Raw genomic sequence first — 12,631 nt, forward strand, 5'->3', positions numbered from 1 at the left:
TGCACAAGTTCCACATTTCTATTTCATCAGTATCTGTCATATTAATAAAACGATAGTCTTAAGACCCAGTAAATATGTAAAAGTGTGGAAAATGATGCTAAAATACCTGTGACTTAGACATGAAAAACAGAGAAAAACATCTAACAAAACCAGGAGATCTTTAAAAGCATCAAATCTATTACTGTATTTCCTTACTTTGGATGGACTTCCTTACATGGACTAAACAGTGTCCCAGTTCTCTGACGAGACAATGGAGGATCAGGCTGTGCTTCATTGATACATTTCAGGTTTATTGTTATTTTTAATGTTAGAAGGGGTGAAAGAAGGGTGATGAGGTGAATCTAACAATTGTAATGGTGAAAAAAATACTGCTGTTCTGGAAAGAAGAATAATGACGTGCTCATCAGTGAGAATCTGCAAGTGAAACGGTCTGCTGTCGCTATTCGAGGTAGACAAACAGAGATGGGACAGAGCAGTACATTTAGGAACAGCAGCAAGGCAAGTTTAACATCATTTTAGTGTCCCTTTTAGAACTTGGAAAACGCATTGGTATTAGTATTTAAAGAACCCCTTCAGTTTTAGCTGAAAGAAGTGGGGAGAGCCCAAGCACTAGTCAAGGGCTTTGCCCAACAAGTATAAAAAGGCTAAGCATAGCATAGAGGGAAAAGGGCCGACTGCAATGCAACCCGCCCCGGCTCCTGCAGCAGGGTGGGCACCGAGGAGAAACGAGCATGCCGGGAAAGAAGAGCATGAGCAGAAGCGCTTAGGGTGGTGTGACTTGGCACAAGCCATCCACTGAAGGCAAAGACGGTCTGGTCTTGATCTCACACCCCGGCTGATTGAGACAACCTGGACCCTGTTCCTTTCCAGCCGTCTGTTACACACGCCCGCGGCACCGAAGCTTGCCCGCACGCCTCCCGGCACACCGGGTGCTGTGCAAGCAACCAGGCGACTGTCCGTGTGCCTGAAGCGCTCACAGTGTGAGTCCAGGAGCTATGCTGGTGTCAAGGCGTTAACAAAATGAACAAGCAAGTCTGATGGATATCATAGCCACCCTAAGGATTTTTTAGAAGGAGCGTGCAGAACAGTTTAATTTCAGCCTTACCTCAAACTTTGTTAAAAGCCCAAAAAAAAGTCGCACAATCATACTGAAAATTTTGCGGAAAATATTCATCTTCTGGCAGGCCCAGCCGAGGGTTTGGAACGTTGTGAGTAATGCAAACAAATCGTAACTGAATCTGTAACTACAGTGATTGAAGTTGTAACAGATACTATATAACTGTGCCAGCTGACAGCAACTAAGCAGGTGAGAAGGCTCCTGTCTGCTGTGCAAGCCCTGCTCATAGTTTTCCCTTTAGTTTCCCCCCTCACCCTCCTTTCACTAAAAGCCATTACACCATGTCATAAATGTAGAACACCTGTAGGATAGGATAGGAGCTGGCATTTTGGTATTTGTTTGTGCAGTCCGTGGTGTTCAACTTTGATTTTGACCCACAGGTTCTGTTATACTACAAAACCCTGTAATGACATGGTGGATTGGAGTTTGGCTTGACTAAGGGCTGCAGGATGTAGCCAGTGCCCCAGCCTGGCCTTCTCACCTTTGCTTTGGTCTCTAGGTATGAAAAGATCGGCCAACTCGTGCAAGATAATCATCCTTATGCAATAAAATTATCTTCCTTCTCCTTTTGGTTAGAGATTTTTAGAAGAACACTCCTCACAGAAAAAAAATATATATAGTATAAAACTAGTGCTGCAGAGATGAGAAAAGTGTTTCTTTAGTAGTTAAAAACAACAAATACTAGTTAAATCACGCCAGAATTTAAGTTCTTCCCAATTTCAGTACTTCCTGCTTTGCCTGCACTGCAGGCACTGATGCTACTAAGCAGTAGCACCCATTTAGGATCAGGTATGCTTGTCTTATGTGTCGTAAGCACCATCTTCTAACATTATTGCAAATTAATTAGAAAAGCAAATATACTCTGTTTTAAGAGGAAAAAAAATGTTTGTTTATCTCTGCATCACTGAAATATGAGACCCAGCCTATATACTCCTTTAATAAATAAATTGTTTAAATAGAGGTGTTCTGGTCTGAATCATATTAATATACAGAGATTCAGTTTTAGTGTATCAGCTTACCAACATTTCAGCAGCAAGATCTGGTCTAAATCGCCAAATAATTTCCATTTGTGAACCATCAATCAATTTCGTGATACTTAATGCACAGAAAAGCTTCTTAAAGTTTTTTCGGAGAGAGAGTAAAGTTCTTGACTTGGAATGGGTCTGGGGAGTCCTGAGAGAAGATCCAAAGGGCAGTAGATATAATTATTCTACAAAGGTTTGGCTTTTGGCTTTTCTTTTTTCTCCTGACAGGAGCAAAGAAGGGAGGCCTGAATAATTCCCCCTTTTTTCCTGCTCAACACCAGATTTGTTGGTAAGGAAACTGAAATTTTATAAATAAAATAAAATAAAGTAGAGTAAAAAAAGATGCAAAAGCTGATTGTGCATAAACCTAGTGTTGAACTGGTGCACAAGCTAGTGTTGGAAGAACTTTTGGCATCCTCCCTATGACCCATTGTCATTAAAAAGGTTTCCTATTTAACAAACAGGTGGTGGTTGGTTTGCGCTAGATTCCCAGCCCACTTCACCTTTGGATGTTGAAACAAAATGGATATCAAGCCATGTAGGTAGCTACATACTTTACAGAGCTAGAGTGTCTCAGTGTCTTTTGTCTTTCTTGCCTCTCTCTATACATACATTTAAGAAGCTGTTATATGCTCCTTCTTTCAAGTTTAGAAGATCACCAACATCCACCTGGATATGCAATCACAGTCGTAAATTAACAAGTGAGATTGATCTGTTTGGCGTATATGAGAAACAAGTACATACTCTATTGCCCCAAACAGAAATATTTTAATACTACATTTCTCACTCTATCACTTGGTTTTACCCTTCTGGAGTCCTGCTTTGCCAGAAACAGTGGGGTGCAGCACGAGGTGTCCAGGGACCATGGACTTCTCCTAAAGACCAAGTACACAAACGGTTCATTCTGGAGAAACAGAAAGCCCCTATCTGCAGTGGCAAACCAAGGATCTGAGTTCACCTGCTCTGGTGGTCTGCCAGGGCTTGCAGGGTGCACAGTGTCTGGCTGCGTCCCAGCACACACTGTAATCAGTCAGGGGAGAACAAGATTGGGTGGCCTTGTCCTGTTTCTTACAGGGAATTTAAACCCTATTGTTGCACTTTTTAGGCTCTTGCAAGCTGCATAACATGCTATTAGAATAAGCAGTTATATTTTTTCCTAGTGTCACGTTTCTTTGCATAAATACAAATATCAGGTGCCATACATGTTGCAGCACTAGTTTGTATTTGCATGGTAACTGCCTAAGCAAATTACAGTGCATGAGTGAGCAGAAGGGGAATGAAGAGAGGACTCCTCACCCGGATTAAAGTTTTCCATTACCTGCGTGACATGTGTTTATCCCTGTGCTTGCCTTAGAATGGATCTTGCTGGCCCAAGAGCATGAGTGAATTATTTGGCGCTATTGGTTTGCTGAGGTCCCCATGTCACTGGCTATGTGGGAGCACTGGAGTCAAGAAGTAGCTGACTACATCTGTGACTGAAAGCATCAGCTCTCTCCATTTCCACCCTATGTATTCACCTCAATCTGCACAGGCTGAATTCACAACTTTCACCTCCCAGCACTTACAATTGTGACAACAGCGGTAAAGAAACCACTGGGACTACCGATTTCTTAAGCAGAGATGGGAAGATGTCCTACCTAAAAATAAAATGGTCTTCAAATTACTGCTGTTACTGGGCAAGGAGCAGAAGAGTTGGGAAGAGGTTTGGGGAAGAGAGATTGGAGCTATGCAGAATGCTTCAGTTCTTCCACTGCCACTTGGTCATTGCTGAGTTTTGCAGCGATAACAACAGGTTTGGGGCTACAGCTAAAGGTGGGTAACACTCCCAGAAAATAACTGCCATTGCGGTGGCATCTCTAGAAAGACTTCCAGCTAATTTTAACCCCAAGGCTTAAGCCACTGTAAGTCATGCTGGCCAATACTAACTTAGTGTCACCGATAATGGCAGCAATATTCATATCACAGAAAAGATGCCTTGAATAATGATTCAATATTTCACCTTACAATGTTTTCAAAATTATTTTCAGCAGCATTTTACCTGAGTGCACTGTTTTACATCTCTCTAGAGCTGCATCAATAAAGACCTAATGTTCTGCCTCTCCAAATACCCCTCAGATATTGAAAAAAACATAATATATATCACAAATAGTGAACTTTTAATGTTCTCTCTTGTCACTGGTTCATTCTCACTCCAGCCAACATTAATCTCTGTTACTCTCTTGACACTGTTCTGTTACGAGGCTTAAAGTGCACCTGCTACTTCACTGTGTGGGGATAGATAAAAAAGAGACGAAAGGGAGGAATAATAGCTTTGTAGTGAAAATAAACACAGCCTTGGATGCAGGCAGAGTCAGGATTAGCAGATGCACACACTCCCAGTCACACTGCAGAAGGCAGCTGACGCGGTTGGGCTCACGCTGAGATCCTTTGCACGATCAGCATCAAAGCATTCACAACTCTGCCCAGAGTTTCGTGTTTTATTTCATTTGTCAATTCTCACATTTTTTTTGTTGGATTCGGCAATGAAATTTAAAGGTGGGAATGGGGGAGCCCACAGGAGCTGTGAGGTTGTCAGAGAAACTGGGGAAGTGACTAGAGCCTGTACGTGGTCGAGGGAGGGAGGCTGAAATGCTGTGGGAGCTGGTGGGACGGCCGGGGAAGGAGCAGTGCGAAAAACTCCAGCAGGGAAACCATAGCCAGGGAGATGGGTGGGGAGCAATGCAGGGGAGAAAGAGAGGTAACACGAAGCAGGCAGATCTAGAAACCATTTGGTCTCCAATGTGCTCTGACACCCTTGCTAAGATAAGCAGAATGGTTCAGATGGCTGACTATATGCCTAGGAACGCCCAAGGTATTCTTACCATATGGTACACGCAGTCCTAATGAAAGCCTAGGGCAGTTCGTTACTAGCTCACTCCTGTAAAACATACAAGATGCGGACGGACAAATTGATATTGTGCCCTGAAGTTGGAGAATTTTCTGAGTTTTAGTATTTGGTCTCTCCATCCCAACGTTACTTTTACTTCATGCACTATACATTCAAACACATCTAAGGGAAGTTAAGCAAAACTACTTCAACTTACTGAAAAGTCATATTCTCAGGTTGTCATCAGAGTGCCATGTTAAATCTTTGACTTCCTTAGAAAACTAGAAATGTGTTAAAAATGCATTGAGACTTAATGAGATATGATATTCCTGTTATAAAGGACAAACCTCAGATCGATGTGCTCACATGAAAATACCAAACGTGATATCTTTTTAAATTTTTCTTTTTTAAAAATATCCTCTCAAATGTGTTTCTTTTATCCCATCACTTGGCATAGTTAGCAATCACTGGTAGGCAGTATGCTCTGCTGTATCTTATTTCCCTTAAGAAAAAACAAAAGGATCAGGATGACCCATGTCTAATGGGGTTTTTTACAAAAGCATTTTTGAGGAGCCAGGCTGCTCTCTCATCCCATGCTCTCCCACACTCCCCCTGCTTTTCCTACTGTGAATGTTCTTCTAAATGGTCAGGCTCGCTCTGTTCAGTCTGTCATTTGTTATCCAAGGTCTCTCCATGAACAGAGTGTAAAATGCATAGGTTGCAAAGTGACTCCTCTTCCTTTACTAGTTACAGATACAAGCAAGGAAAGCCAGAGTCTTCCATATTAAAGCCTATACCTTCAGCAGAGCTGTTCCCATAAAACCTCCCCTGAGTCTCAGGCAAGAAGGTCAACTATTGACCAGGAAATATCAAAACAGAGTCTACACATGAAAGAAATGCAGTTTCCTGGTCCAGGCAGCTCAGCACAACTGTCTTTAGGAGGCATATCCACAAGCTCAGACCTTCTTCCTTAGCCAATCCTAAGCAGATCCCGTTCTTGGAAGCAACCTTCCATTTCCCGAGGTAAGAGGGTAAATACATTCTCTTTTTCATGAGTTTGGCAGATAGACTCTCCAATTAGCCACTAAAGCAAGACTTCTTGACCAGGAATAGTCTATTCTCTTCTTTTTTTCTGTAACTGGCTAACTACAGGTATAACTCCGTGTGCAGGGTGGATACCTCACACGCGGTGATAACAATACTTCTACCAGCCACCATCCTGCTGGATCCCTCCAGTGCCTTCATCATGTAAGCCCAAAGCTATGGCTACCAGCACCAACCAAACCAGAAAAAAGCAGTATTTGACAGTTCATTAAATTATGTGGTGAAACAGCAATAGGATTTTACATGCAAATAAACTTTAATCAAGTGTATAATTGCTGATATATGACCTCTGATATCTAAACCACACCTCCTGAAAACTTAATCTATGAAGGTCATGAAACCAAAAAGAAAACCCACAAAACTTGTAATGGTTTACGTTGGGACCATCTGACACCTTCAGCCACAGTCCCTTACCCACAGGAACTCTTGTTATAGCCCTGGTTGAGTTCCTTTCTGTGAGTAGTCTCAGGACTGATGTATTGGATCCACCTTTTAGGTCTTACTTGCTGTCAAGCCAGATCAGCTGGACTTGCACCATCAGAGTGTCCAAGCCTTCATGTGCCTTCATGGACCTTCCTCAGGTGCAGGTGCCCCTCTGGGGATTATGCAGTCAATGAGAGGCCTTGGAACAGGCTGCCCAGGGAAGTGGTGGAGTCACCATCCCTGGAAGTATTTAGAAGACGTGTAGATGAGGCACTTAGGGACACGGTTTAGTGGACATGGTGTGTTGGGTTGACAGTTGGACACGATAATCTTAGAGGTCTTTTCCAACCTGTATGATTCTATGATTCTATGATCTACATGATTCTATGATTCTGTTCCAGTTCATAGTTTTAATTCTCTGAGGACTACGTGATAGGTAGAGCATTTACAGCCTTCACAAACAAACCTTTTACCATGCAATCACCCATTTCACTTACAGTAAAAAAACCAAGAGAGCTAAGAGCTGGGCAAAAAATAATAAATGTCTTTTTTGTGATCTTCAGTACATCTGGGCAGTACAAGTCTTCCTGCTTGGAGAAGTACAAGTAGTCTTCCTGCTCCCCCATATTTGTGCTCACTCTTCCAGTCTGGTCATGGTGAGAACTTCTTCCCCTTTACCGGGTGTTGCTATTCTCCTTCCTCTTTTAAACTTGCTCACCAAGAGTTGTTAGTAGTCTGCAGCTGGCGCCCTTCATTGCCCAGGCAAGACAGCTCTATCGGTTATTACTCTTAAAGGAATATCTCAGTTTTTCAACAGTCTCCCTTTCCTGACGTAAAACGGACAATTTAGGTTGCACTGAAAGTGATGAGGAGTTTGTAGAGTGGAATAAATACACATCGCAGGGTTCCCTGGCTCGCTGCAGCCAGGGCTTCCATTGCAGCCTGGGTTAGAGCCATTGCCTTGCCCAATATGCAGCAAAAAAAAAACCTGCTCAGAGAACAATCATCTGGCCGCCAGTGTGTATTCTTTGTACCACCTTTGAGGAACATGAAACTGTGTCCACATAATTAAGGAAACCATGGCACATTCACTCTTATTCTGGCCCTACATCTCATGTTTGCCTATTTTATCTCTTAAAAAATAATTATGACTACACGTTCTATTCACTGGCATATTTGTTTTGTTTTATCAAACCTGCTTTTCTTGTTACAATAGCATGCGATCTATCAACTACTTACACAATTAAGAAAAAAAACAGTAACTCTGCAAGTAAGTCTGTGCACACATTCCAAGCCAGTGATAATATCACAAGTCATGAGAGCTTTGCTTTTTCGAGAGAATATCATTTTGTCAGAATGACTGGCTGTGGGTTAAAAATTAGTTATGTAGGGTTTTTTGGACAGAGCTTTTGATTCCCATTCCTGCGTTTTTAAGATAGGAAGGAAGCTTCCTAGTGGCAAATGCTGCACCTAAATATGTGACTAATTACACCAGAGACAAGCAGTGCTACCACTGATAGGAAGAACAAGTTCTGAGAATGAACATTTCCAGGATCACCCCAGCATGCGCATTTTGAGAGCCTGATGGTATTTAAACTTATTCTAGAAACCTTCTCCCCAAAGTTCCCTTATTAGGCAACTTGAAGTGACTGTGTTTCACTTGATTAAAAATCTCCTGTTTGCTTTCCAAAACAGTTTGGAGCAAGGAAATTTGACCCACTCATGCTGACCTCCAAGGTGCAGTTCTCCTGACTTGCAGTACTGATGGCTTTCCAAAATAACTGTGCGTCCGATCTCATCCTAAGGTCTCTTGCATACCTGGTGGATCAAGAGATGTATTTCAGTGACTTTACCTCTGCTGAAGGCATTCAGGATAGTAGCTGCATAATAATTCCAAGATCTAGCATTTATTGTTTAAATTGATGAGGCCTTATTTAAGGTTGTGTTTCAAAAGTACATAGAACTTTGGTGTTTTTGTCTCCTTTCCTTCCTGCCGTTTGCATGCCAGGTATCTTTGTCTGCTTTTCCTGCTGGCTATTGCATGCCAACTAACTTATTGCTATGGCACAGAATATACCCCATCTGTCACAAGCATTTTTTAACAGTCTAAGCTGAATGTTGAATGAAGCTATGCCTTATGTAGAGGAGTTTTAATTATTCTTCAGTCTGTGGAAGAGGGGAATAGGGCCAGGATGAGGAGGACTGGGTTGTCAGGAAGATAGCTGGAGGGAATCAGAATATATCATTACCTAAGGGAGTGGTATCCCCAGTCTTCATCTACTTCAATTCTCTCACCAGACACATCAAATGACAGTGCTGTAGGGCTTTAAAAAATTGGGGCAAAGCTGGGGCAGAGGGTGGCTGATAATGACAGCCTGTCTAAATGTCTGAGTGGCAGACAAGTGGAGAGAAAGAAGTTTGTGGTAAGGGCTATCTAAGGTGGAGTGATAATGTATTTAGTTTTTATCTGCTTTCCTGAGCAGGCTTTGGCAGCTGGTTAGGTTGGCTAGCTCTACATGAGCTTCACAATACTGTTTATTAAGTTTTTTGCTAAGAAAATTGAAATTTGGCAATCATCTCAGCTTGCCCACAACTGATTGTTATTGCATGGAGCACAAGAATGAATGACTTGAATGGCTCTTGCTTTATTGGCAGAAGCAAGAGGCAGCCACACTCTGATTTCTTTCCACACCTCCTACAAGCGACCCAAGTTAGGAGTCCGCTGCAGATGGAATTACTCGGGGTAAAGGAGGAGCTCTCCAGAAGGGGATGTAGCTGCAGTTCTGCCAGTCTCTCCTTCCTATGAAAAAACATGTCTATTATTTCATGTCTGTCTCACTATTTACACGTGGAAATCTGTTTCCTACTCCTTACACAAATCTGACATATTCCTCTACCTCATTCAACTCTTGTGGCACATGCACATATACGTGGCACAATAGCCACAAGTAACCTGCAGAACCCCTGCTGATCCCACCCAGAGCCCTGCGAGGCCAGGAGGTGCTGGTTCACCCGGCACAGCTAGGCGCCCTGGCACTTCCCACTGATTCTCATGGGAGACGAGGTGTCTCATCAGCCCAGGACTTCCCTTCCCTGACCAGACTTGGCGATTACAATGAGCTGGCAAGTGAAGGGTAGTATAGTGCTACCCCATCACTTTAGCACAGAAGACCATTCCTTACTTAAAAAGCTTTTCCATTTCCAGTGAAAGAGAGCAGATGGAAAGGTGAAGAGTGTGCATATGGAAGGGTGGGGTTGGTCTTACTCAGCTGTGTGTATTTAAAAATTAGGCTTTTAGCTAGGGTAGTCATAAGCCTCCACCTATAGACAAAGGAGAGAAACAGGCACTTCCAGAGACACATTCATGCTATCTGAGACAGATATCTAAAGACAGCACCTCTGGCAGGTGATTCATCCCATCTAGCACTTTCTCCACAGACTAGAGAGGGAGTCTAGACAACTGGGTGTCTAACCTTCAGATGGCAAAAATGAGGTGAGATGAGTTCAATGCAATATAGATAAAAATAAACACGGACATGAGAGTTTCCTTTGGATATCAACCCCCGGCTGTTCTTCTACAAAATTAATGTTGTTGATTTTTTCTTTTTTAATGTTAACTATTATATGAAGCCAAATATTTGTTTAGTAGTGAAACAGGTCAAACCAGCTATTATAGATCTGCCTGTTGATTAGCAGCAGTTTTGTTACCACATAAGACAACTAATGCACCATTCCCATCCTATGCCATGGTAGCCTTTTAATCAAAGTCTATCCCAGATATCATAGCGTCCATGACAGAGGAAGACTCTCAAAGGTTTCTCTCTTCCACTCCCTGCTGTTTAAGCAAACAACAAAGAATTGCTCAGATGTAAAGGTGGCTGGCCATATATAAACATACAGTACAGTATATAGACCCTTTGAACTTACCCACCACTCTAGATTTCCAAATTATTTATCTGTGATGGCAGTCAGCAAGTAATTCCTTACCAACAAACTGTTTGGAAAAAGCTCACCACCAATAGTCCTAATTTCTGCTCTCTTGGTTACACATCAGGTGACACTGCATCTATTCCCTGAATGGATGCAAGAACACACACAGAGCAGAAGATCTGCATTTCTTTCCTGGTCTAGGACTACAATGAACTAATGTCATGCAAAGACCAAAAAGCAAACCAAAGAGCAAAATGACATATCCTTCCCTAAATGCCTTACAGTCTTAATGTAAAAAAGAGACAATAAGCAGGCACAGAGGGGAGTACAAGAAAAATGGCAGTAACGGACAGCTTGTCAGGCAGTACACATTGCACATCTGCAGCCTGGCTTATTCAGGCCTCTGCAAACGTCATGGAAGAAAAGAGCTTGATGGAGACAAGCTGGCATTCTGCAGAGGCTTGCAGAGGGCTCCAAAGCACCAGGACAACATGGGCTTTCTCAAAGCCAAACATGAAGTTCTCTGCTCCTTCAGAGAAAGGAGAAGGTTCAGCAGAGTGATTTAAAAATGGCATCTTTTGTTGCCCAGAGTAAGACTGTCAATTCTCAGCAAAGGATAGAATTTAAAACATATCCTTCTCTCCTTGGCAGTGCTATTGCCTAGCTTTTGCAGCTCCCCACTCAGCTGCCTTCCACAAATCCCACTCCAAGGTGCCAAATTTCCAGCATACCCATGGATCAGATTTGGATGTTAGAAATGCCATTGGGTGCCCACAACTCAGGAACTATGACCTTCAGCATTATAATGTCCAAGTCTCTTTTTGGCTATAGACCAAAGACACTGAAGGGCCTCATAGAAAGAGAAGTAGAGAGGCTGTTCACTTACGTTTTAGCTACCAATAGGACATCTCTTTCTAGGCTGCCGCAGATCTTGCCCTGCCAGTTTTCAATCTGCAGCACACTGGATGCTCAGTCCACTCCTTTCTAAAGGAAGGAAAAAAGACTCCAGTTTTACAACAAGATCCATAGGGCAGGTGCTACATTAAGAACAACGGCCAAAGGTATACAGAATTCAAACTAGCCATACTGCTGAGTGCAATGGACCCTGGAGGACTTCCTTACAGGACATCATCGCTGAAATAGGGCAGTTTAGGTATGGAGAGGAAAGGCATTAGGATTAGCCTGGCTGCTTTCCATTACCCCATACCTGTGGCATGGTGCAGAGAAACTGTAGCTCATTACCCTACCTCATTAGCCCTACCTGCTCACCTTCTGTCCTCCATGGCCTAGTGGCATTGGTGGCTCAGACTGGAGAAGTGGGAGCGAGGTACTAGGGGTTCATGAGGGGCTCATATGATTTTTACAGACTTGGTGCAAGGGTTTATTTGCTTCAGGTCTAGCTTGATAGTCAATCTTTGCAGTAATCAGACAGCATATTTGGAAATATTTGTAAGAAGCAAACAAAAAGGCCACAAACATCTCTTTCATATTCAAACAAATATTTGTACATCTCCTCACTCCCTTTACGCTGTCTTTAGGTGTGTATTGCTCAGCAGTAACATCTATCTGTGATTTATTTATTTACAGGCTTGGGTTTATATCTTGCAGGGTCCATATTGCCCAGTTCAAGGCAAAAGACAGGAAAACATAAGGTTGTGCGTAAAATACAACTTGTAAGTCACCCACAGAGTAGGAAAGGATCCAACATGAAGTTATTCTGTTCTATCCTTCATTCCCAAATGAAGAAAAGCTTTTAAATCAAGCAAACCCATTATTCAACCACAGTAACGGGAAGCAAATTATATTATCAGTTTCCAAAATGAGAAAACACGTTTTCAAGAGAACCATAATGCACAGGCCTATGCATTAGTCTGGGTCCCAAATAAGTTTGATATTGAGCACTTTGGTGACCTGTGAGTGGCTGCTGGCACTGACTGTGCCTGATGGGAGTTGCATCCTTCTGTCTCAGCCTATCACCCTGTAAAGGTGGTGCTTCATCAGCCACTGTTCAAGGGCAGAATATGATGTATTGTATCTTAGCCTCAGTATCTGAGGGACTTCTACGTTGCTAGACCCTTCTGCCTTTTGTCTTTGCAGTGAAATGAAATACATATTCCAGTAATTAAAAAAATACATTCTTAGAGCATTCACATGTGCATTTTTCAT

Source organism: Calonectris borealis, chromosome Z (assembly GCF_964195595.1).
Source record: "Calonectris borealis chromosome Z, bCalBor7.hap1.2, whole genome shotgun sequence".
In the NCBI taxonomy this organism is placed as follows: Eukaryota; Metazoa; Chordata; class Aves; order Procellariiformes; family Procellariidae; genus Calonectris; species Calonectris borealis.